Genomic DNA, 25,630 nt, shown 5'->3' on the forward strand with positions numbered 1-25,630 from the left:
GTGGGCAAGGTGGGGACGGGGTTGGATGGAATGGTCAAAAAAGGTCTTTCAGAGTTCTTCCAATCCTGAACTAACTCACCTGCACCCTTGGCCCAATCATTTTCACTCCCGAGGGTCTGCACTCCTCGTTTCTACATTCTAGGAAGAAAGGGGTTGGACCCTCCCCTCTTTAAGCTGGGTGGGGTCCGAATCCCGTGCTTCTTTCACTTCCTGAGCCGGGCTGGCTGGGTGGGAACAGGCTCCTTGCCGCCTCCCCAGCGCTGGCCACTACCACACTGCCGCCCGCCTGGGCCTCCTTTCAACCTCGTGGTGGAGCCCTGCGGTTTCCCAGCGGAGCCGGGCCCGGGGCTGCTCCCTCGCGGGCGAGGCTCACCTGTCCCGGCCCGGCCCCCTCCCGCGCCCCAGGTGGTTCAGGGCGGGGAGGAGCCGCGCCCCGCCCCGCGCGGTCGCAGCCAACGCCGGCCCCAGGCGGGTGCGCTGGGAGCCTGGGCCGGGAGCCGGGTGAGGGCGCCGAGAGGCTCGGTGGGCGCGGGCGGCGAGGTGAGCTGGGCCAGCGCAGCAGGCGGGGGCGGTGGTGGGTTCGGGACGGCTCACCCCGCGCCGGAGCGAGTGCGGGGCCGCGCGACTGCGGCGGGAGATGCGCTGCGCCCCTTCTGGGCGCGCCGAGGCAGCCAGGAGCTCGCGGGGCCGCGGGGCCGCGGCGCAGTGGCGGGGTCGGGGTCTGGTCGCTGCCTCGGGGCGAGCAGCTGCCAACATCTGGACGGGACGGGAGCAGGGGGCCGGGGCAAGGCTGGAGCGGTGTGGGTCTCTAATCGTCCAGAGCCCTGCGGGGCCAGTGACTTCGGCAGAGCCGAGGGGAGAGGAGATACTGGGGGTCAAATTGCTGGAGAGAGCGCGGAGCTGGGGCTGGGGTTCAAGGCCGATCGTGGGGCCAAGAGCGAGCGTGCCAGCTCCAGTGTTTCCCCCTGCAGCGCTTCACGCGGGACCAGCTTGGGTGCCGCCGCTTCCCTTGCCCCGGCTCTTTACTTTTGTTGTTGAATAACCTACCTTACACATTGGTTAGTTACCTGGGGCTTCTCAAAAGCCGGGTCTGGAGGCTGCTCTGACTTCAGGGGGCTTGGGTTGTCAGGCTTCAGGTCTGTATGCCCTGTGGCGTTTGGGGGGAGCTGGTGGGTGGAGGGGTGCTGTCCACCTCCCAAGGCCAGGGGATCAGAGAGTGGAAAAAGTCTAGCATGCTATTTAAATTCCAGTAACTAGCTGTGTGACCTTGGGCAAGTTACTTAACTGCTCTGAGCCTCAGTCCCTTAAACTAAAATAGGTATTATTAATATTATAATCATTACAACAGACTTAGGTTATATGATGTTCATGGAGTACATAGCATACTGCTTGATTTTTCCCCCTTTGTGTTGATGTGGTGGTGTGTGTGTTGTGGGGTGGGGGCATTCTTTCCCACCCTGACTTGTTCATGGTTAGGCTTCCTGCAGGATGCCTTACTTGCTGACAGCATCACAGAGGCCAAGATTAGGGCTGCCAGTGCACAGGCCCTGCAGATGGAGGGGGTGTTGTCAGACTGCCCTCATCATTACCTATCGTATTTGTCAGAATTGTTTTCTTTGGGTTGGGTTTTGGTCACTTGAAAATTGCCTTATACTATGTAGAAATTGATTGGGTCACATAAATGAAAAAGTCGAGGGTTTCAGTTTAAAGCTATAACTAGTTCCAGAGGCTCATACAAGGTTCCAGGGCTAGTTCTCTCTCTTGTATATCTTAGCTGTTTTTCTCTCTGTGTTTACTGGTTCTTAGTATGGACGATAAATAGGACTTGCACCTTCAGGCTTATCTGCTCCTTCAGAGAGAGAGACAGAGACAAAGAGGGAGAGAGAGAATCCCATCTTCTCTATCCGTATAGCAGTCTCTCTCTGTCTCTCTCTCTCTTTTTTTTTTTTTTTTTCTTTTGAGACAGACTCTCACTCTGTCACCCAGGCTGGAGTGCAGTGGTGTGATCTCGGCTCACTGCATGCAACCTCCACCTCCCAGGTCCAAGCGATTATCCTGCCTCAGCCTCCCAAGTAGCTGGAGTTACAGGCGCGGGCCACCACGTGGGACTAATTTTTGTATTTTTAGTGGAGATGAGGTTTCACCATGTTGGCCAGGCTGGTCTCGAACTCCTAACCTCAAGTGATCTGCCCGTCTTGGCCTCCCAAAGTGCTGGGATTATAGGAGTGAGCCACTGCACCCGGCCCCTTATAGCAATCTTATTGACATACTGGACCAAAACAGAACCAAGCCATCTCAGCAGACAGGGAGAGGTTTCCACAACAGGAATGGGCACATGACCGACTGTGATTGATAGACTGGCCCACCTCTGCTGCAAGGGATGTCGGTAGGGGGCGCAATTCCCAATGAGAAGTCTGACAAAACAGGACATGTTCATTTTGCTATCTCTGTCTTTGCTCACCAGCACCTAAAGGTAGTCTGCAGTAGAATGTAGACAGCCTGAGGGCCGTATTCCATCAGTCAAGTCTTCATCTAATGCATGGAGGGCATCCTGTGTGTCCATCTTTTCATTCATTGGTTTTTGTTTATTCATTCATTCGACATTTAATAAATGCTCAACATATGCCAGGGCCTCTGCCAAGGGCGAAAATGCTTGCTTTTGAGAAGCTCACAGTCTAGTTGGAAAGACAGATATGAGGATAACATCGTCTAGGACTCATCTGTCTGGGGACGTAGTGAAGACTCCCCAAAGAAACTGTAGTTGAGCTTTGAATTGAAAATGAGCTCCAGCCTGGGCAGCAGAGCGAGACTCCGTCTCAAAAAAAAAAAAAAAAAAAAAGAAAATGAGAAGGGCTGGTCTAGGAGAAAAAGTAGAGAAATTTTCTAGGCCATGTGGTAGGATTCCAGAGGGACACTTTTTGTTGTAATATTGTTTAGGTTACTCTACTTTCTTGCTTAGAACATCTGAAGGTAGGTCGTTCGAAGTGGCCACAGCTCTTTGGTGGCTTCTAGAAAATTATCTTGTTTTTCCAGGGTGACTAGAGCTCCATCATGCCTTCACATGACAACATCCAAAGCAGAAAAAAGAAGGCTGGGGCTTGCTGCTTAATCTTTCTCTAGATAATAAAGGACAAATTTTCCCCGAAGTTCCCTGTGTCACTGGCCAAAGTGGTCTAACGCTTACCCTGAAACCAGTCATTGGCAAAGGAGAAGAGGGGCCCATGATTGTTTTGCCCAAGCTATTTTCCGGAGCTGTAGGAGGGGCTCACCTACCTGAGCATCCATGCTCCATGTCTGAACACAATCAGAATTCTGTTAGCAAGGAGGAAAGTGAGACTGCCTGTTGGGCTGTTAGGTAGGCGACAAACTGTGTCTCCCAGAGGTGGGGACAGGTGATGCAAGGTCTGGCACAGATTGGTAATCAGAAGTCCAATACCATGGGAGACGCCTAGGGTGTGGCTGAGGGGAGGAAAAGAGCTGAGGTTGGAAAAGTAAGTAAAGACAGGACTACCCTGTATTAGATTCCATGGATGTCACTAAGAAGCATAGTAAATCTTGGTCCAATTCCTCAACAAGCTTACACCTGAAACCTGGAAAAGCTTCTCTGAGTTTTCCATACTCCCAATAGTAATAGCAACAGTGGCTCACTCTATGGTGGCAATTCTCAAGGGGTGGATTGGGGTGGAGGAGTTTCAGAAGAGTTTCAAACCCTGTGTAGTTTGAAAAGCCTCACATATGATTTTGCTGGGCACCCACTGCCTACCTTCCCCGGAAACTCCCTGTCCCTCTCTTGAGAACACTTACTTGCTCTAAATCATGACTTTGTTTCAGTATTGTTAACTGTCTTCAAACTAACAGGCTGGGACTTGGTGAAGATGCAATTAATGGTAGATCCTGGACTAGTAAACAATTCTCCTGATGCTAAGTCCAAAGAGCGATAGCTTTGGTAGTTGCATTTAGTAGGAAACCAGCCTCTACCATGAACTGCTTTGAAATCATGTATCCTATTTTCATCTGAAATGTGAAGTGAGTGCTGCACTTTGTTTCTGCTTTATATGGTAGACATTGGTGGACATTGGTGCTGGACTTTTGGAATCAGATTGGGCAACCAAGGATGCTGCTTCTCATGATCCTCTATCCTCAATATCTAGTTAGCAAAGAAATTGGCAAAAAGACATGATCACTAATGCTGGAAGAAAGCAGAAGTGGAGGGCAGCATATTTTCCTGTTTTCAGCAACAATACTGCCATGGGCTGGCCAGGATCACTGGAAGAATGTGAGGGAATGAGGTAGAGAGAAATGCCTTGGGCAGTCATTCATTTCACAAATATTTATTGAGCATCTACTGTGTGCCAGACACTGTTCTAGGTGCTGGGGATTGGAGCTTACAGTCTACTGGAAGGAGACATTTATTTATGTTTTGTCTAATAAGTCAGGCGGTGAGAAGTACAGAAATAAAAAATAAAATAGATCCAGACAAGAGTGCAGTCATTAGAAACAAACTGGATATAGTGCTGGAAATCATGGCTTATTCTCTCTTGTTTCCAGCAGAGCTATATGGTCTAAGCAGGTAGGGTTTTGGGCAAAAAGGACAGGTGTTCATGTGGAAAAAGACAGTTAAATGTTAAATAACTCAATTTTATAGGATTTCTTTCATGCAGAATTTCTTTGATTGTTTGTCATAACTCACATTGTTCCTAAATATGATTTATAATGACTTACAAAAACATGGTACCAGGTCATGAGAAATAAATGTAGAAACATGAGCAAAGGGAAAATAAGGGTCATTTCTTTCATCATTATGTTCCAGAATTGTTTAGTTTTGGTAGCAGGGAAAGGAAGAAATACGGTGGTTACAAATGTGATTCATGCTCAGGGTTCATTATTTAAAAGAAGAGAAAATAAATTTTGATGCCTCAGGAACTTGTACTTTCTTTTGGTGTTTAAAGAATCAATTTTATTTGATAGAAAAAGTGGTCTCTTTACTAAGGACTTGTATGAAATTTATCTCCTGAATTCAAAGAAAACTAACTTTTCTTGGGTCAATATAAAGTACACCAAAAGTTAACAGATCCAAAGTCCAACTCCAAAGTTAAATAATATGCTACAGATACAAATTGATGAGAGGTTATGTTTGGACCCATTACTGCCTGGAAAAAACAGAAACGCAAATAAAATTTTAAAGTGTTGAAGTGTTTTGCAGAGGTAATTTTAACTACTTGTTTTTATTGAGTTTTCTTGTTGTTCAGTACAATAATTTGTATATAAGTCTTGTGTCAGAAATGTAATTTGTAAATTACTTCTCCCAGCGACTGCCTTGTCATTTTTATTCCCTTAACAATGTCTTCTCAGAGCAAAAGTTTTAATTTTGATAAACCAGTTTATCGATTTTTTAATACATCCAACTTTTATTGTTGAATTGAGGAATTCTCTAACTAACCAAAAAGTCTTGAACATTTCTATTTTCTTCTAGAAGTTTCATGTTTTATGTTTTACACTTAGGTCTATGATCCATTTTACTTTAATTTTTGTATAAGGGATAAAGTATGAGTCAAAGGTATTTTCTTTTTGGTATGTGGGAGTCCAAATGTTCCAGCACCATTTGTTGAAATGACTGTCCTTTCTTCCCTTGAATTGTCTTAGAGCTTTTGTCACTAATCAATTAGCTAAAATGTAAGGGTTTATTACTAGACTCTCAATTCAGTTCCATTGATCTGTATGCTTACTTCATGCCAACACTACAGTATCTTGATTATTGTGGCTTTAAAATACATTTTGGAAGCACATAGTGTAGGCCCTCCAACTTTATTCTTTTTCAAAATTGCTATGACTCTTTTAGTTCTTTTGCCTTTCCATATGAATTCTAGAATTAGTTTGTCAATATCTACAAAAAAATCCTCCTAGGATTTTGAATGGAATTGTATTAAATCTACAGATTAATTTAGGAAGAATTGACATCTTTACATTATTGAGTTTTCTAGTTCATGAGCAGGGTATAACCATCCATTTATTTAAGTCTTTGATTTCTTCCATCAGCACTCTGTAGTTTTCAGGATATAGATCTTGCACATATTTTGTTAGATTTATACTTAAGTATTTCATTTTGGGGATTGCTGTTGTTGCTGGTATATAGAAATAGAATTAATTTTTGTGTGTTGGTATTGTATTCTGTGGCCTTGCTAAAGTTACTCATCTGTTTTAGGTGGGTCCTTTGTAGATTCTTTGGAATTTTCTACATAGACAATCATATTATCTGTGAATAGAGACAGTTTTATTTTTCCTTTCTAACCTAAATGCCGTGTCTTTCTTTCCTCCCTCCCTCCTTCCCTTGCTCCAACTTATTGCACTGGCTAAGAATTGCAGTACAATGTTGAATAGCAGTGATAAGAGAGAACATCCTTACTTTGTTTCTTATCATGGAGCAGGCAGCAATAAATCTTTCACTGTTAAGTATGATGTTAGTTGAGGTTTCTTGTAGATACAATATGATGTTAAGAAATTTCCTTTGTACTCCTAGTTTATTGACAGTGTTTTTTAAAATTATGGGTGGATTTTGAATTTTATTGAATGCTTTTTTACCATCAACTGACAGAACCTTATGAGTTTTCTTAATATTTAATATGGTGAATTGCACTGATTGATTTTCAAATGTTGAACCAGCCTTACATTCTCTGGATAAATTCCACTTGGTTGTAATGTATTTTTGGAGGGGACTAGGTAGATTGGTATTATTTATTCCTTCAGTGTTTGGTAGAATTCTCTAGTGAAACCATTTGGTCCTAGAGTTTTCTTTGTTGGAAGGTTTTTAACACAAATTTAATTTTATAAATAGATATAGGACTATTCAGATTATCTATTTCTTCTTGATAAGTTTTGTTAGTTTCTATCTTTCAAAGATTCAGTCCACTTCACCTAAGTTGTCAAATTCATTGATACAGAATTTTTTGTGGTGTTCTTTTATTAGCCATTTATGTCTGAATGGTCAGTAATAATACTCCCTCTTTTATTCTTGACATTATTAACTTATGTCTTCAGTCTTTTTCTTGCTCAGTCTGTCTAGAGGTTTATCAATTTTACTGATCTCTTCAAAGATCCAGATTTTGGTTTAATTTTGTCTATTATTTTTCTGTTTTCAATTTAATTGATTTCTGCTCTTATTTTATTATTGCCTTCCTTGTCTTTGCTTAGGTTTAATGTACTCTTCTATTTTTTAAGGGATAAGCTTATATTACTGATTTTTGTTTTAATAGAAGTATTTAATGCTGTACATTTCCCTCTAGGCCTTGCTTTAGCTGCATTTTACAATTTTGAAATGTATATTTGAATTTTCACTTAGTTTAAATATTTTAACATTTCTTTTGAGACTACTTATTGACCCGTATGTTATTTTAAAGTATATCATTTAATTTTAAGATATTTGGGGATTTTCTAGAAGTTTTTCTGTTATTGATTTCTAGTTTAAATCTTTTATTATCCTAGAATATGACTTGCATGATTTCTGTTCTTTTAGATTTGTTCATATTTGTTTTATGACCCAGAATGTGGTTTATCTTGGTGAATTTCAATGCACACTTGAAAATATGTGTATTCTGCTGTTGATGGGTGGGATGTTCCAGAAATATCAATTAGGTCAAGTTGCTTGATAGGGTTGTTCAGGTCTTCTGTGTTCTTATTAATTTTCTGCTTGTTTTCTCTATAACCAAGAGAGGAATGTTAGCATTTCCAGTTACAATTGTGGATGTATCTATTTTTCTTTTTACTCATATCACTTCTTACTTCATGTATTTTGACTCTATGTTGTTAAGTGCATACACATTTAGGGTTGTGATGTCCTCTTGGAGAACATCTTGATCCCTTTCTTATTATGTAATGTCCCTCTGTATTTCTGTTAATATTCCTTTTTCTGGAGTCTGCTTTGGGTGTTAATAATACAGATACTCCAGCTTTTTTTGGATTAATGTTTGCATTGTATATCTTTTTCTGTTCTTTTACTTTTAACCTATATTTAGGTTATAAAATAACCTGTATACTTAAGGTGGCTTTCTTGTGGCAACATATACTTGAGTCTTATTTTTTCAACTAATCTGACAATATCTGTCTGTTAATTGGTATGTTAGACCATTTACACTTACTATGCTATTGATATGGCTTAATTATAATCTACCATCTTGCTAGTTGTTTTCTATTTGTTCTATCTGTTCTTTTTTTTTCTTGTTTCTTGAGCTTTTTTTTTGTTGTTGTTGTTTATTTTGTTTTTTGAGATGGGGTCCCGCTCTGTCACCCAGGCCAGAGTACAGTGGCGCAATCTTGGCTTACTGTACCCTCGACCTCCTGGTCTTGAGCATTTTTTTATATTTTCCTTATCTCCACTATGGACTTCTTACCTATGCCTCTTTACATTTTTTTAGTGATTGCTCTAGAGTTAATAATATGTATCTTTAATTAATTAGAGTCTACTTTCAAGTAGTATTATACTGTTTCATTTGTAGTCTTATAGCAGTATATTTACAGTTCTTCTCTTTTATGTTTTGTGCTATTGTTATTATCATTTTTTAATATCAGCTATAAATAAAAGATTTTTTGCTTTAGACCAGGGGTCAACAAACTTTTTCTGTAAAAAAGCCAGAAAGTAATTATTTTAGGCTTTGAGGCCATAGATGGTCTCTGTTGCATATACTTTTATTCTTAAACAATTCTTTACAAATGTATTTCAAAAAACATTCTTAGTTCATTGGTTATGCTAAAACAGACCAGGGGCTAGGTTTGGCTTGTAGGTTATAGTTTGCTTACTCCTGCTTTAGACATTCAGTTATCTTTTATAGCAATTAAAATTAAGAGAAAAAATAATTTTGTTTGATTTTCATTTATATCATTTCCATCATTGTTTTCTTTGTGTAGATCCAAGTTTTGGTCTGGCAACGCCTGGATAACTTAATTTAACATTTGTTGTAGTGTAGGTCTCCTGGCAATGAATTCTAAGTTTTTGTTTCTCTTTGATTTCTATTTTTCCTGCATCTTTGGGAGATATTTTACTGGGTATAAAATTCTGGGTTGACAGTTTTTACGCTTGATCTTAGCTAAAAGGCTGAGAAGCAATGGGTTGACAATTTAAAAAAAAATTCAGGACTTTAAAAATGTTGCTTCATTCTCTTCTTGTATGCCTCTGACAAGAAGTCTTCTGTAATTCCTATCTTTGTTCCTTTTCATTTGATGTTTCATTTTTCTTTTGCTGCTTTCAAGATTTTATTTTTGTCTTTGGTTTTCAGCTCTTTGAATATGATATGCCTAGGAGTGTGTGTGTGTGTGTGTGTGTACATGTATGCATGCGTGCACACTCTTGATATTTATCATACCTGATGTTCTTGAGCTCCTTGGATCTGTGATTTGGTATCTGTCATTAATTTTGGAAAATTCTCAGCAATTATTTTTTCAAATATTTCTTCTGCCTATTTTCTTTCTTTTCTCCTGAAATTTCAGTTACACCTAGGTTTGAATTTATGATACGGTCCCACAGCTCTTGGGCACTCCATTCTTTTTTTGCTTGTTTTATTCATGTTTTTTCTCTTCTTCTTTAGTTTGGGTAATTTCTACTGATCTATTTTCAAGTTCAATGATTTTTTCCTTTGCTGTATCAAGTCCACTGAAGAATGCCTGTTGAAAGCATCCTTTATTTGTTACTGTCTTTAGCCTTTCAAATATTTCCATTTGATTCTTTCCTGCAGTTTTTCTCTCTGATAACATTTTCCATTTAATCTTTCAGATTGTCTACCCTTTCCACTACGGACTTTTAGAATTAATTTTGGTTATTTAAAATTCTTTGTCTGATAGCTTCAGCATCTAGGTCTGGTTCTATTCATTGCAATGTCTCTTCACAGTATGATCTTTTCTTGCTTTTCTCATGCCCTATAATTTTTTTTTGTTGATAACTAGACATCTTATATAGGACATTAGATATGGAGATAGGCTTTATGCATGGGAATGGGCACGCCGTTCTCTTTCTACCAGGCCTTTAGTGTGAAGATTGATCAATCTAGTCAGAAGATGAACTGGGTTTGAGGGTTCTCATTCCTCTGGTTATTCTCAGTGTACCCCCAGACTTCAAATTCCTCTAGTGATGCCTTGTGTTTAGGGTTGGAGCTGGCTTGCCAAAGGCCTTTGCCGTTCCCATCTTTTGGTCTTCCTGTGGTACTGGGCCCCAGAGTGGTCTGTCTCCATGCTCTTTCAACTCTCCCAGTGGTAGTCCATTGTTATTTGTGACCTGATGCTTGTTAGTCAGTGTCCAGGTACATCTGCCTCAAGTAGACAAGTGCTCATGTCTTGTCTCTTCCTGCAAGTGCCTCTCTAGATTTTGGGCTAGTTTGTTCTCCTTTGCCTCAGTTTTCTCATGGATTTGAGAAGGTTATGATCTTGTGCTTTACCTGGCTTTTTATTTTTTGTAAGCATGGTAATAATGTTCTTTTCAGTTCTCTACATCCTGAGCAGAAATCAAAAGCCCTGATTTCATGTTTTCAAGCTCTTTCTTTTGGTGATCTTCTTGTAAAATACTGGTGTCGTTTCCCTTTCGCTTATGCTTTATCAAATATAATTTACACATTTCATATGTATAAATCAGTGGTTCTCAGCCCTTACTTGGGAAGCATGAAAAGGAAACACAGATTTTGGGCCCCAGTGTTTCAATTAATATACGTCAGGGTTAGGTATGGATATCGTTTATAAGCTCCCCAGGTGAGTCTGATATTCATCTGCATTGAAAGCTCCTGGTCTAAGTATCACTTTCAACCTTGCCTTTCACAGAGGTGTTATTCCAATGTAAATGGCCAAATGAAGTCTCAGCCTGTATATGTCCACCCTATAGAATCAGTTCTCTCCTAATGTGCCTTCAGTGGTACACAGTGCCTGTGATCTAAACTGATAGTCTCTTAGAATGGGGAGAAAACTTAAGAGTTCTTCTCATTTCACTTTCAATGACTCTCTCATCATTGAAATGTACCCTTCTCTAATCTACCAGTTTGTGTAACTCACTACCTTGCAAATTGTTTTGAAATTAGTTTGCATGACTCAGTATATGAGCATGTGTGCATGCACATGCACACACACACACACATGCTCTCATACACGTGACACTTTATGAAACAGTAGTTACTCTTACAATAAGTCTTGTACCTCTAAATTGATTACATGATGCACCAATGTGTTGCTTCTTACAGTATGAAAAACGCTTGTTCAGTCCATCTTCCAGTGGACAAGCTTTGGAAGGTTTCAAAACAGGTCCCTTAGTACCTCAGAGTGCTCTTGTGTCTGGTGTAAAGCTGATTCCTCCAGCAGTGTTTCCAGCTTCTTCACTACCCTGGCCAGTTTTATGCGTTAGATACTAGAGCCGGTGCTAGGTAACATGCCCAGGATTTCAGAGCTTATGGCTTGTTTGGGGACACATGACATGCAAGGTGAGTGTCAAAAAGTTATGTTGTGAGTAAGTGCTCTTAGAGGTCACAGATGAAAGAAAGATCAAACAGGTGGTCAGGAAAGACTTGATTGGGGCCTTGAAGGTAAGCATCAGATATGTATGGAGTGTAAGGTATTTGGGGATGGGGAGGATTCAGAGGGAGGAAAAAGCTATGTTAGCAGTCTCCCAACACCTTGGCTCTCTCTAGGAGTGACTTGGATTCACAGTAGCTAAGAGAATCTGTAGGTTAGATACAAAGGGGAAATCTAATTTGAATTGTTTCTATAGCAGAGGATAGGCAAAGTCCACAGAAGGTACTAGACTCAACTCCCCGTATACCCCTTGCCCCCCAGGTCAGAGTCTTCAGGGGCTGTGACTCTGACAAGTGTAGTTTGTATGTTGCTCTGGACTCTATTTCTTGTCATGGTGAGGTTCAGCTTGCAAGGGGTCAGTTCAAGGCTGGTAGATTTAAGACCTGCCTTTTTGTGACTTCTGTCAAGTTTTGGAGCAATCACCGATAGTTATTGGCCTAGTTTTGTCCACCTTTTCTTCTCGGGGGCCCTTAACCAGCTGTATTACTAAGAAATGTAATTCTCAAAGTATGCTACATCTACTGCTCTTCATGATCCATTTCACCCTGGAGACAGTCTTCTGAGCATTCTTGCTCATTGTGAAACCACGTCACCATCAAAATACTGCACAGAAGCCAGATATTACATCATTGGTATCGTGTTGAAAACATCTCCTGCATTTTGGGACTATTTCACTAGGGTGAAAAACAGAGAATGAAGTACATTACCGAAAAAATAGGCACGGTGTGTTTTATTTGTCTTTTAGTAAGGTATGGGAACCACAGTTTTTAGGCAACTACAGGAAAGTTAGAACAAAGATGAGGGCTGCAAGTAACCCACTGCTGTGCCAGCACCACAGAGGTGGTATTAGTGTTACTGAGAAATGTGCATTATACATTTCTCCTAGAATTTGGTGCTGGGATTGTAGTTTGTCTCTTGGGAAGAGCCAGTAGGTCAAACAGGGGACACCTCTGTTTTATATTTCTCTTTTTGCCTTGGCACCCAGGAAGCCCGGAGCTACAGTTGTAGTGATAATTTTATTTCAAGTTATAAGTTCCAAGATTTCCTGTCTTAATATGATTTCAACTTTTTAAAAACAATAACTTTTTTCTTATTACAAAGATGATATATATTCATTATAAAAGATGTATAAAATAACATGTTCCCACCCCAACCAGATATTTTCCTACCACACAGAAATAGTCACGGTTTGCATTTTAATCTTAATCATTATAATTTATTCCAAACATATATGTATATATTTATACATATACATATATATTACAAAAATGAAATCTCTTTCACATTACAACTCATGTTTAAAACATAACATTTATCAACATTTTCTATGTCATTAAATATCCCTGAACAATATTATTATTATTATTATTATTATTATTTTTGAGATGGAGTCTCGCTCTGTTGCCCAGGCTGGAGTGCAGTGGCACGAACTTGGCTCACTGTAAGCTCCGCCTCCTGGGTTCACGCCGTTCTCCTGCTCAGCTTCCCGAATAGCTGGGACTACAGGCACCTGCCACCACGCCCGGCTAATTTTTTCTATTTTTTAGTAGAGATGGGGTTTCACCACGTTAGCCAGGATGGTCTCGATCTCCTGACCTCATGATCCACCCGCCTCGGCCTCCCAAAGTGCTGGGATTACAGGCGTGAGCCACCGCGCCCGGCCAACAACATTATTTTTAATGTATTTTGTATTTAATCATGAAGGTATATCTGTTGCTATACTTTCAGCTAGAATTCAGCTTTTTGCTATTATAAACAGCTCTGTCATATACATTCTGGTAGCTGAATCTCTGAGCACACCCATGATTATTTTAATAGAATAAGTTTCTAGAAATGACATAAGTGAGTAAAGGGCTATATATTATTATTATTATTTATTTTTGAGATGGAGTCTCACTCTGTTGCCGAGACTGAAGTGCAGTGGTGCAATCTTGGCTCACTGCAACCTCCTCCTCCTGGGTTTAAGCGATTCTCCTACCTCAGCCTCCTGTGTAGCTGGGATTTCAGGCATGTGCCACCATGCCCTGCTAATTTTTGTATTATTAGTAGAGACAGGGTTTCACCATGTTGGCCAGGCTGGTCTGGAACTTCTGACCTCAAGTGATCTGCCCGCCTAATCCCAGCACTTTGGGCTATATTATTTTTAAGGCTTTGGATATATATTTCCCATGTTGTCCTCCAGAAAGCATGAACTAATTTATTTTATCACCTGGGAATTTGAGAGTGCATTTTCTCCTAAGCCTCATACAATACTAGGATTATTATTATTATTTTGAGATGGAGTCTCGCTCTGTCGCTAGGCTGGAGTACAGTGGCACAGTGTTGGCTCACTGCAACCTCCGCCTCCTGGGTTCAAGCGATTCTTCTGCCTCAGCCTCCCGAGTAGCTGGAATTACAAGCACGCCCCACCACACCCAGCTAGTTTTTGTATTTTTAGTAGAGATAGGGGTTCACCATGTTGGCCAGGATGGTCTCGATCTCCTGACCTCATGATCTGCCCGCCTCAGCATCCCAAAGTGCTGGGATTACAGGTGTGAACCATGTGCCTTTCCAGGATTATTACTTTTTAAATCTATGTTAGGAGTCAGGACTTCTGGCTATGGCCAAATGAGGAGGTCAGCAAGTTCTCTTTCCCTGAAAGCTACTATAAATCTGGACAAAATGAACAGAAGCAGCCATTTTATCACTCTGGTAATCTATCAAAGGCATGCAACAACCTGAGAAGAATTTATTCGTGGAAAATTGCTGAACTTCAGGTAAGGACACTGGGAGTCTGTGGTGTTGTCTGGGGCTACTCCCTATTCCCCACCAACCACAGCTCGGTGGGTGCAGAGGTGTTGCCTGGGCAAAGGAGATGATGAACACCAGCCCCACTGCTGTCCAGATTGAAGGGACTTGCTCAATTTGCAGCACGCCAAGTGGGTGACTATGCCTGTGAGTGCTTTTTGAGTCCCCTTCTTCCCTGTTTTAGTTTACCTTGACTCTTTAAAAAAATAAAATAACAATGTTCTTTTATTCTAAACATTTATGTTTATTATAGAAAAAGGGGAAAATAAACATAAAGAGAAGAAAACGAGAAGCCGCCATAAGCCCATTTGGTGTCCATTCTTCTCTATTGGCTTGTTTCAATGGAGGCTTCTGCCTTGATGGAAATGCTGTCTGCCACCCCATACAGTAGCCACTGTTCTTGGGAGGCTATTGAGCACTTGACATGTGGAAAGTGCAACTGAAGAGTTGAATTTTTTAATTTTGATGAATTCTAATTAATTTGTATTTAAATATTCGCATGTGTCTACCAGCTAGTGTTGGACAGAATAGTTTTATGATTTCTATAATATGGAGGTATGATAGATACCTTTCATTCGTACATACATACATACATATGGAGGTAAGATAGATACATAGTTAAAAAAAACAAAATAGGATCATACTGCACATTGTGCTTTTATATTCCTTGTCTTGTTAACAGTATATCATAAACATAATTTTAATGACTGAATTGTATTCTGTTGAATGAATGTACCATAAATAGCTTAACAAAGTCTTCATTGTACCTTTAGGATATTTCCAATATTTTGATACTATAAACAACATTGCAGAGAACGTGTTTACAGCTAAAGTTGTAACATTCCTAATTATTTACTGAGGTTAAATTCTTAAATTTGAACTATTGGGTCAAATATAATACCCATTTTCAAACCTCTCTTCCAAGAAGTTCTATCACTGAACATTTTCACCAATAGTATATGAAAGTATCTCACTGTTATTATTTAATTGAGATATAATACACATACCATAAAATTTACCTCTTTAAAGTATACGATTCAGTGGTTTCTGATATATTTAAAAAGTTGTGCAACCATCATCACTACCTCATTCCAGGAGGGTTTTATCACTCCAAAAAGAAATCTCATACCCATTAACAACTGCTTCCTGTTCCCACCTCCCCCCATTCCCTGGCAACCACTAATCCACTTTCTGTCTTGATGGATTTGCCTTTGCCTGCTCTGGACATTTCATATAGATAGAATCCTACAATATGTGGTCTCTTGTGTCTGGTTTCTTTCACTTGGCATATGCTTTCAAGGTTTGAGGTTCATAATGGTTTCAAGGTTATAACATAAGCCAGTACTTCATTCCTTTTGATGGCTGAATAATATTCCGTTGTACGAATATACCACATTTTGTTTATCCATTTATCAGTTGATGGACATTTGGGTGGTTTTCACTTTTGACTATTACAAATAATGCTTCTGTAAGCATTCATGTATAAGTGTTTGTGTGGAATGTTTTCAGTTCTCTTGCATATACAATTAGGAGTATAATTGTTGGATCATATGGTAACTGTATGTTTAACCTTTCAGAAGTTGCCAGACTGTTTCCAAAGCAGCTGTGCCATTTTACATTCCCACAAGCAATGTATGAGGGTTCCAATTTTTCCATATTCTTACTGACGATTTTTTTGTCAATCTTTTTGCTATAGCCATTCTGGTAGGTGTGAAGTAATATTTCTTTGTGGTTTTAATTTGCATTTTCCTAATAACTAATGATGTTGGGAATTTTTTGATATGCTTACTGGCCATTTGTATATCTTCTTTGGAGAAATATCTGTTTAAATACTTTGCCATTTTAAGATTCTTTTGTCTTTTTATTCTAGAGTTATTTTCTTATTTTCACGTATTCTGGATAGTAGACCCTTATTGGATATAAGATTTGCAAATATTTTATTGCATTCTGTAAGCTGTCTTTTCATTCTCTTAGTAGTATCTTTTGAAACACGAAACACGAAAGGTTTTAATTTTGACCAGTGCAGTGGCTCACACCTGTAACCTGAGTAAGCCGAGGTGGCAGGATCACTTGAGATTAGAAATTCAAGACCAGCTTGGGCAATGCAGCAGATTCTGTCTCTACAAAAAAGAAAAAATAAAATTAGCCTGGCATCGTGGCGTGCACCGGCAGTTCCAGCTACCCGGGAGGCTGAGGCTGGAGAATCTCTTGAGCCCAGAAGTTTGAGACTGCAGTGAGCCATGATTGCACTACGGCACTCCAGCCTGAGTGACAGAGTGATACCCTATTTAAAAAAAAAAAAGTTTTTAGTTTTGATGAAGTCCTATTTATCTATTTTTTTTCTTTTTTTCGCTTGTGCTTTTGGCATCACATCTAAGAAACCATTGCTTAATCCAAGGTCACATAGGTTTCTTCTAAGAATTTTATAATTTCAGCTCTTCCATGTAGATATTTGATCTATTTTTAGTCAATTCTGTATACAGTATGAGTTAGGAGTCCACGTTTATTCTGTTGCATGTGGCTTCCCAGTTGTCCCAGCACTGTTTGTTGCCAAGAGTGTTCTTTCTGCCATTGAATTGTTTTGGCAACCTTGTCAAAAGTCAACTGACCATAAATACATGGCTTTATTTCTAGATTCTCAATTCTATTCCATTGATTTGTGCATCTGTCCTTGTTGGCAGTACCACAAAATATTGATTATTGTTGCTTTGTGAGAGTTTTGAAATTGAGAAGTATAAGTCTTCCAACTTTTTTCTTCTTGTTCGGTGTTATTTTGGCTATTCTGGGTCCCTTCCATTTCCATGGATGAGCTTGTTAATTTCTACCAAAAAGGCCAGCTGGAATTGTGCTAGAGGTTGCACTGATTTTGTAAATCAATGTGAAGAGTATTGCCATCTTAACAATGTAAGTCTTCCAGTCATGAAAACGGGATGCTTTTCCGGTTACTTAGGTCTTCTTTCATTCCTTTCAATGATGTTTTATAATTTTCTGCTTACAAGTTATGCACTTCTCTTGTTAAATTGATTCCTGCTTTATCTTTTCTGATGCAGTGTAATGACATTGTCAGTTTCATTTTGGGGGTTGTTCATTGGTAGTGCATAGGAATACAGTTAATTCTTGTGTTTCGATCTTGTATCCTGAAATCTTGCTGAACTTGTCAATTAACTCTAACAGTTTGCTGGTGAATTTATTAGGGTTTTCTACATACAAGATCATGTCATCTCCAAATGGAGGTAGTATTACTTCTTTCTTCCAATCTGAATGCCTTTTATTTCTTTTCCTTGCCTAATTGCCTTTGCTAGAAAAGACAGCACATAGTGCTGAGAGCAACATCCTTGTCTTGTTCTGTCTGACATTCCTGATCAGTGAGATGGCAAGTGTGATTTATGCTGTTTTTCTATGATCACTTTTATACTCTTAAGAATCTGAGTGATAGAGCAGGAGGTACGGGCTGATTTCTCCTAGGGAATATTTCCTTTGTCCTGTGCATAGGGAGGCTTGGCATAATGGCTACTAGAAAAGAAATATTTTAATTGAAGAACATATTCATGTAACACATAGGTGCCAAGGAGTTTGACTAACATTATCCAATATGTAAGTATTCAATATTTTGAATAAAATTTAAGTACTAGCCTTCTATCCTGCCTTTCCACAATTTGGGGTGCCCACTGTATGCTTCAGGTACTGTGCTGGGATCCCAAAGATGAATGAAACACAGGCCATGTCCCCAGGGTACTCATGGAGGGGAGACACACAGGGATTAGGAAGTTTCATATTCTGGCAAGTGGTTTCCATTAAAGAGTAACCACTGTCAGAAGGAAACAGGTGACCAACGTGGGCTTCACCATCAGGATTTTGGGGTCTCAATGTGCTGTTGGAAGATTCACTTTCTACCTTGTAGAATCAAAGAATTGTAGAACTGGAGCCTTGGAAATCTTTTTTTCCAGTGAGTCCACATTTTCCAAGAGGAGGAACTGCTTACCTTATTTAACAATTCTTGTTCTCTCTCATCAGTAACTCTTATTTCTTTGAAATGTTTTATCGTACACACATGCATGCACATACATGCATGCACACACATACATACAACATCCTCTGTAGGGAGGCAATCTGTGTACAGCCCACTCTTGGCTCCATTTGTTGTGTCTGGTTTGGGTAATCTAACACCAGCCATGCGTTCATCTTCAATATGACTCGCCTAGGATTCCTGCTTCTCCTCACCTGCGAAGACTACTCAGCATTGTCCATAGATGCTTATGACCAGGAACTGACAAGGAGGGTACGTTATCCGACTCCACATCTGAGTTACCCAAAAGCTTTGGGGGTCCTTCCTGTTCTTATTAGTTGTATGTTCAGCTTTCTTTGTAAAGAGCATACCCCATCTATTTAAAATTTGTCAATTCAGAGGATTAACTAGGATGCCTGCAAAGTCAAGCCTGTGTGCTTACTGCAAAGTCATCTTTCCAGAAAAGAGTGAAAGTAAAGCAATTACATAGGTCATACCTTAAAATGATTTATGTAGTTTTTTGATAAGTCAATTCAGACTTGTATGACTCATGTGTTTTCATTTTTACTTTTCTATTTAAAAAGAAACTCTTTATTCTAGTTTTATTATATATTATTTATTATTAGGATGAAAATAACATCAGGTTACTTTTTATTATTCTATTGGCAAAATGGAATGCAAAACTTATGGTCTCAGGCTACAAAAGAAAATGAATTGTCTCCACAAACCTTTCAAGTTTAATTAACTTTTAAATAAATACAAAGTTCTAGTCTCCCACCCTGACCCTGCCCTGCACTTTTTTTTTTTATTACAGTGCATTTTTTCTTTTGATTACATGAAAGGGTGAGGTAAGGATGTAAAAATGCTTTCGGGTTCACATTGTTTACTGCATATGATACAGCAGCCAATTCAATCAGAAGGGAAATAGGAAAATAACTACTCTATTTTTGCCTTGTAAGCGGTTTGTAAAGTCCCCTCCAGTCCCTATGACTAAATATTGGCTTCTCTCTTGCAGCTCTCTAAAAGGAAATTAAAAGTGGAGCAAACAGCATTTTAAAACCAAACACAAATACTGTGTAGGGACGAACCCAGCAAATGGAAGAATTACAGCATTGCAGGCAGTCCTTTAATTCAGTGCTGTAAGAAATGCAACAGAAGAGGAAAGGGGGTGGAAAGGGGATCCTGAGAAAGTTGCAGGTCATCGCAAGCCTCCGATTATTTGACCGTTTCAGGGCTGAGCTGGGGTGGGGATTGGTGGTCATAGCAGAGCTTTCCCTGTGATGTGTGATGAATGCATCCGTAAGACGTATTGTTACTCAGTTACTGTTTACCATAGCCTAAGCCCTAGAGTGGCCTGGAACTTGCTAATGGGGACTGAGGCAGGGAAAGTATGGAGGTCCATTCCTAGGAAATGGGTGGCATTCAACATGTAGAAGAAAGGGCATTTTGACTGGCAGCCAGGAACCTGAGTTCTGTTCTTGGTCCTTCTGCCTTCTGACTGTGTGACCTTGGATGAGTTACCTTGGATGAGTTGCCTTGGCCCTCTGAACCATAGTTTTCATATCTGCAAAATGCAGGTTTGGACTAAATGCGTGATTTTCCAACCAAATTCCCAAGCCTCCATCAAGCCATCTCAGAGGTTGTCCTTGCACCAACAACTGGGGTTCCTGGCCCCTATACTCCAATGGGAGCAGTCTCAGTTTCCTCTCCTATATTTATGCTTTTGTAAGCTTTTGTTTGAACAAAGTGAAAACTACTAGGTGCCCTGATCTCAAAGATCTCTTCTGATTCTTACATTCAGTTGTCTATAACTCCGCATTTTGGTCCAAGCTTAATGTAAAAGAGACCAAGAAGCATCCATTATTCTGGGGCTCCCCATCTTTCTCAGGTAACACAAGCAAGGAATGTGTGTTTTCAGCAACAGAAACACTGCTCATTAGTGATTATGAGGCTGTCATTGGGACAGGAATTTGTGTTTATGGAGTCTCAGCCTCTGACTCTAGAAACAGTCCATTTCACTCTTTTATTTTATTTTATTTTTGAGATGGAGTTTTGCTCTTGTCCCGCAGGCTAGAATGCAGTGATGTCATCTCAGCTCACTACAACCTCCACCTCCCAGGTTCCAGAGATTCTCCTGCCTCAGCCTCCCTAGTAGCTGGGATTGCAGGCGTCTGCCACGACGCCCAGCTAATTTTTGTATTTTTAGTAGACATGGGGTTTCAGCATGTTGGCCAGGCTGGTCTTGAACTCCTAACCTCAGGTGATCCACTTGCCCTAGCCTCCCAAAGTGCTGGGATTACAGGCATGAGCCACAGCGCCCAGCCAGTCTATTTCACTCTTCTTGGATATAGTTCCCTTTATGCTTCATGATTGTGATCTGTCTCTTGTAAGAGGCCTGGAGATGTGAGATTTTGAGGGCAGCCACGGTCTCCATCTTGTGCCCTGTTCAGCTCTCTGTAGGTATTGCCAGGCCACGGAGCCCTGACTCTTTGAGGGAAGCCTGAGGGCATGGCAGTAATAACCACCTGTCAGCTGCACAGGATTCTGAGTGAGGGTTGGGCCTCCCCATGAGTCACTTGCTAGCTCCTGTTAAGTAAGTCTTTTCGACCCCATATCAAGTCCCTACCTCTCTGTTCCCTGTCATGGGAATCTTTTCCTTTCACTCCTTAATAATGTGCATTCCTGTGCCACACACTTTCCTCCATTTCCTTTGGAAGCACAGTACAGGGACTTTTGCGTTGCCAGGAATGAATGTTTAGGAAGTAGGCCTTCAATTCCTTCCATGGTTCCAAGCCAATATAGTGCCTTTTGTCACTTGTCCCAAGACATTCTGTTGAACACATCAGCCTTGGCAGAGGAAACCGTTATGAAAGAAGGATTCCAACTGAAGAATATATAGCTGGAGACCCAGGAGTGTTGAGCAGTTTAATTAACGTTATTAGAAATGAAGACTTGGTTATTTTAAAATGAAATTTCAAATCTCCTGTCTCCGTATCCATTTCTTCATTACGGCGTTGTTCCGTTCACCTGCCTTTTAATGTAGCCAGTTTTTACTGCATTCTCACTATGGGAGCAGGCACCCTGCTGACCCTGGGCTGAAAGATGAACAGGTCTTAGGCCATGCTCTCAAGGGGCTTTCATCCTGCTCAGACAAGAACTGAGCAGACAGCCACAGCCTGGAGTCCTTAGTGCTCTGTAGAGAACTTTCTGGAGCCTGGGAGAACACTCAGAATAAAGCAGCCTGTGCACTTGCCTGGGGACAGGAAATGGTTCCTTCAGAAGTTTTCCCTGGGCCTGTGTCCCAGAAGGTGACCTAAAGGTGGTTCAGGCAGGAGTGGCTGGTGCAAAGGTGTGAGGGAGTTGGTGGATTTGGTAAACTGTAGGCTCAGCATGGTCGGAGCAGGCCTTGAGGGAGGGGTAGGGAGGGAGAAGGAGGAGGAGGAGGGGGCAGGAGTCAGGACAGGATAATCAGGCACTGAGCTATGCAGGGCCTTGACTACTGCACTAATTACTAGTGCTGGTCAGGTCAGATGTTATCCAGAGGGCATGGGAACCCACAGCAAATGGTTAGGCAAGGTGGGCTAGGCACTTTGCAAGGCCATTTAGCACAGAAGTTACAAGCAACAGCTCCGGGTCCAGGTGACTGGGGTTCGAATCCTGCCTTGACCACTTTCCAACTGTGGGCAAGTTACTTAACTGTCTCTGCTGCTGTATCTTTAAAATAGGGATAAAAATCTTATCTGTCTTGTAGGGTTGTTATGAGCAATAACTAAGTAAATTCACCTAAACCTCTCATAACTACAGCACATACAAAAATCTAGTTATCCCTTTTCTGGGAAGGGGACATATCATATTTTCTATAAGCAATCTCCTACACTGTGTATTAGTTAACTGGTGTAATAATACCATGTAAAAATACTGTAAAACACAGTGGCTTAAAACAACAATTATTTATTATTACTCCTGCATTTGTGAGTTTCCTGGGGTTTGGCTGAGACCTGGCTGGACATGCAGTTTGGGACCCAAGCTGAGGGCAGTGGCATCCCGGGGCAGCTTCCCAAGGCAGTGGTACAGCTGTCAGGGGTAAGAGGAAACTTGCAATCCTCTTAAGGTCTAGGCTTCCACCCAGCAAAGCCCAGAATTATATTGCTCTCCTATAGTAGGAGGAGCTACAGAGTCACTTCCAAAAGGGTAGGAGCACAGGGAGAGGTGAAGGATCAGGGTCAACATTATGGGGCACAGGCTGCATTTAATGTCTCCTGATCTGCATCTTTGTAGCTTCCCAGAGGGAGCTTCCATGAGGGGCACTCGACACCAACCTTGGGCATGCTTGGTACCCCAAGGGTCTGGTTTCAATTAGTGACCTTCCTACAGTCATTTAGAACTTAACCTTTGGGCCTAGCAAATGTGTTCTTTCTCTTGCTTTCAGAGCCTTTGAGAGAGAAGGGAAAATATGCTAGTGTGGATTTGGATCTAGACTCTGCGGAATGAGGTGAGGATGGTGGTATCTCCAGTAATACTTAATGGAAAGCTTAGAGATGAGCAGAGGTGTTTCTGCAGGCATGCTCTGTAGCCTTTCTCAGACTTACCAGGCTGCAGTGCATTTTTTTTTTGAGACAGGGTCTTGCTCTGTCCCACAGGATGGAGTGCAGTGGAGCCATCATAGCTCATTGCAGCCTTGACCTCCTGGGCTCCAGCGATCCTTGCAGTGCATTCTTGAACATGGTTTGTCATGAATGTAAATTGCTATAAGACTTAATGTTTAGATTTAGTAATAAAATATGTGTCTGTTTATATGTGTTTTTAGGTGACTCTATTCCAATATAATTGAAGGAATTGCATTTTTGGTGGATTCCTTGGGGTTTTCTTTCTTCTCCCTGGTAGCCCCCTGTGAGGCAAGCCTGACTCTCAAGTTGTCACCCTAGACAAATGCTGGGAGAAAGGACAGGGGGAGGCAGCCCAGATAGTATTTATTGGTGTGTAACTCTACCTCTCAGTTCTCCTGGATTCCCCGGGGCTTTGGAGGATGGGGGCAGTGATGGAAGGAGTCAAATACCATTCTTTTGCCAGCATGTAAAATAATCTCCCTCCTTTTCCCTGGATTCCTTATGCTGTATGACAAACATATCCATTCTTCCCAGACAGAAAAGAGAGAAATGGGGACAGGCAAGACATTCTTATAGGGTATACTTTTCTATTTTACATTTGAGAATATAAGTACATTATAAAAGTAAGCATCAAATTTCTTATAATGATAGTTATTTATTAGGTTAAAAAGTTAAACATTATCTCTAAAATTACACCTAATAATTAAGTGTAAGATTAAATTGAGCATTTTTTCAGGGATAGGAAGGAGAAACATCGTAGAATCTTTTTTTTTTTTTTTTGAGATGGAGTTTCATTCTTGCTGCCCAGGCTGGAGTAAAAATGGCGCAATCCCAGCTCTGCGCCATCTCAGCTCACCACAAACTCTGCCTTCCCGGGTTCAAGCAATTCTCCTGCCTCAGCCTCCCAAGTAGCTGGGATTACAGGCATGTGCCACTACGCCAGGCTAATTTTGTATTTTTAGTAGAGACGGGGTTTCTCCATGTTGGTCAGGCTGGTATCGAACTCCCAACCTCAGGTAATCCACCTGCCTCGGCCTCCCAAAGTGCTGGGATTACAGGCGTGAGCCACCGCGCCCGGCAGAATCTTTTGGATAACAAAAACAGCACTGAAAATAACATGTAAAATATGTAGCAGTGTGATTGGCATCTAGAAGATGCTCAGTAAATTGTAGCATTGATGATGATCACGATGATGGCAGTGCTTTCTCTAGCCCATTTATTAGAGAAGGGGATTAAAAGCAGAGATTACAAAGTTGAGGACTTCATCAACTCTGTTGCTCCAGAGGAACCTCTCTCAGGCATTCCTTCCCTGCATGGAAAAGCAACAGGAAAATGAACCCAGAAAAGCTTACATTATAAAATCAAGCCAAATGTATACCTGAGAAGTGATGATTTTTTTTTTCTTAAAGTACTTGCTTCTAAAAGGCATAATTCAAAATAACCACGACAAGAATAGACATGCAGAAATCTTAAAGGTGCAATGTTATTTTGTTGAGTAAAAAATAGGGCCAGATAATGACAAATCGTTGCTATGCAAATGAAAAGAAAGATCATCATGTCCTGTGCTTCAGGGTGTGAATCGATGGCAAAAATCTGTCTGTATTAGTCAGTAGGGGAGATGAATTCAAATGAAAGCTTTCAGTGATACATGTTCTTTTTTTTTTTTTTTTTTGGTTAAGTATCATTTGTGGCTGAAGTCCTGAAATAGTTGTCTAATGGCAGATTTTCCTGAGTGTCCCCTGTAAGCAAGGCTCGGTAAAGAAGGAGCTGCAAGGTTCACCAAGTCCCTCCTTCCCTTTCTCCCTCTCTCTCTCTCTTCCTTCCTTCCCTATTAAGCACAGCCTTTGCATTTCAGGAACTTATATCTTAATGGGAATGGCAAGATGCAGACATTAGAAACCTAACAAGTGCAAATTTATATGGTACATTTCGTGTATGTCAGGTTTGTAATATATCTGGAGGAAAAATCAGTAGAGTGAAAACGATGGTGCCAAATCTTGACCAAATTAAACAATGAGTTTTACTTCTTTACTTTTATTTTTTTCGGGCCAAGGGGTGTTATTTTCAGTTGTTTCAGGGACAGAATAACATTGCCACCCAAGAAGTAGCCCCGCCCCATAACACTATTGAATTCAAGCAGTAGTTGGTGACTCAGCTACCATATACTTATATACCCTACAATTACATTGTCAAAGTCTTCCCCTAAATAGGAAGGACTGATTTTAACAGGAATTCTTAGCTGATTGATGCTCCACTGAGGTGGAAATGGCTTGATGATGATTTGATTTGTTGATAATGTCTGACTGAGATTTCTTAAAAAGCTGCCATGTATATTTGGGTTTTTACTCTGAGTTGTTTATGTCTTATATTTTAAAAGTGAATTAGGATAATTTGCCAACTACATGTAGCTAAAGTTTTCAAAATAAAGTAGTGAGAAAGGATTATTTAACACAGGGGTTGAACATAATAAAGTATCAATTTAGAACCCACTAAACATGCCATATCCCAGAAATAAATTCCAAAGGGTTGAATATTGCAAATCAAATTATAGAAAAAGTAGCCGAAAACATAATATGTATTAGGTTTGCACAGGAACGACAATTTCTGTGGCTTTAAAGCAAAAGAAGCAACTAGCAAGGAAAAAAACAAACAAGTTTGAATATTTTAATTTAAAACTTCTATATAAAAGACTGGG

General features: G+C 40.5%; 1 protein-coding gene across 6 annotated transcripts in view; it reads left to right on the top strand.

Annotated features, from left to right (window-relative positions):
• Nucleotides 1-252: 252 nt before the first annotated feature.
• The window catches only part of LYPD6B (LY6/PLAUR domain containing 6B), a 176,826-nt gene continuing 151,448 nt past the window's right edge, over nucleotides 253-25,630 (top strand). For 2 of the 6 annotated variants that reach the window (XM_063790503.1, XM_009443452.3), the window contains exon 1: nucleotides 438-540. The gene's annotated coding sequence lies outside the window, so the exon portion shown is untranslated. Of the gene's footprint in view, nucleotides 541-25,630 lie in introns of all 6 variants that reach the window. The other 4 variants (XM_063790501.1, XM_063790500.1, XM_525939.8 and 1 more) reach the window with 3 other exon arrangements.

The sequence above is a fragment of the Pan troglodytes genome, chromosome 13 (genome assembly GCF_028858775.2).
Source record: "Pan troglodytes isolate AG18354 chromosome 13, NHGRI_mPanTro3-v2.0_pri, whole genome shotgun sequence".
In the NCBI taxonomy this organism is placed as follows: Eukaryota; Metazoa; Chordata; class Mammalia; order Primates; family Hominidae; genus Pan; species Pan troglodytes.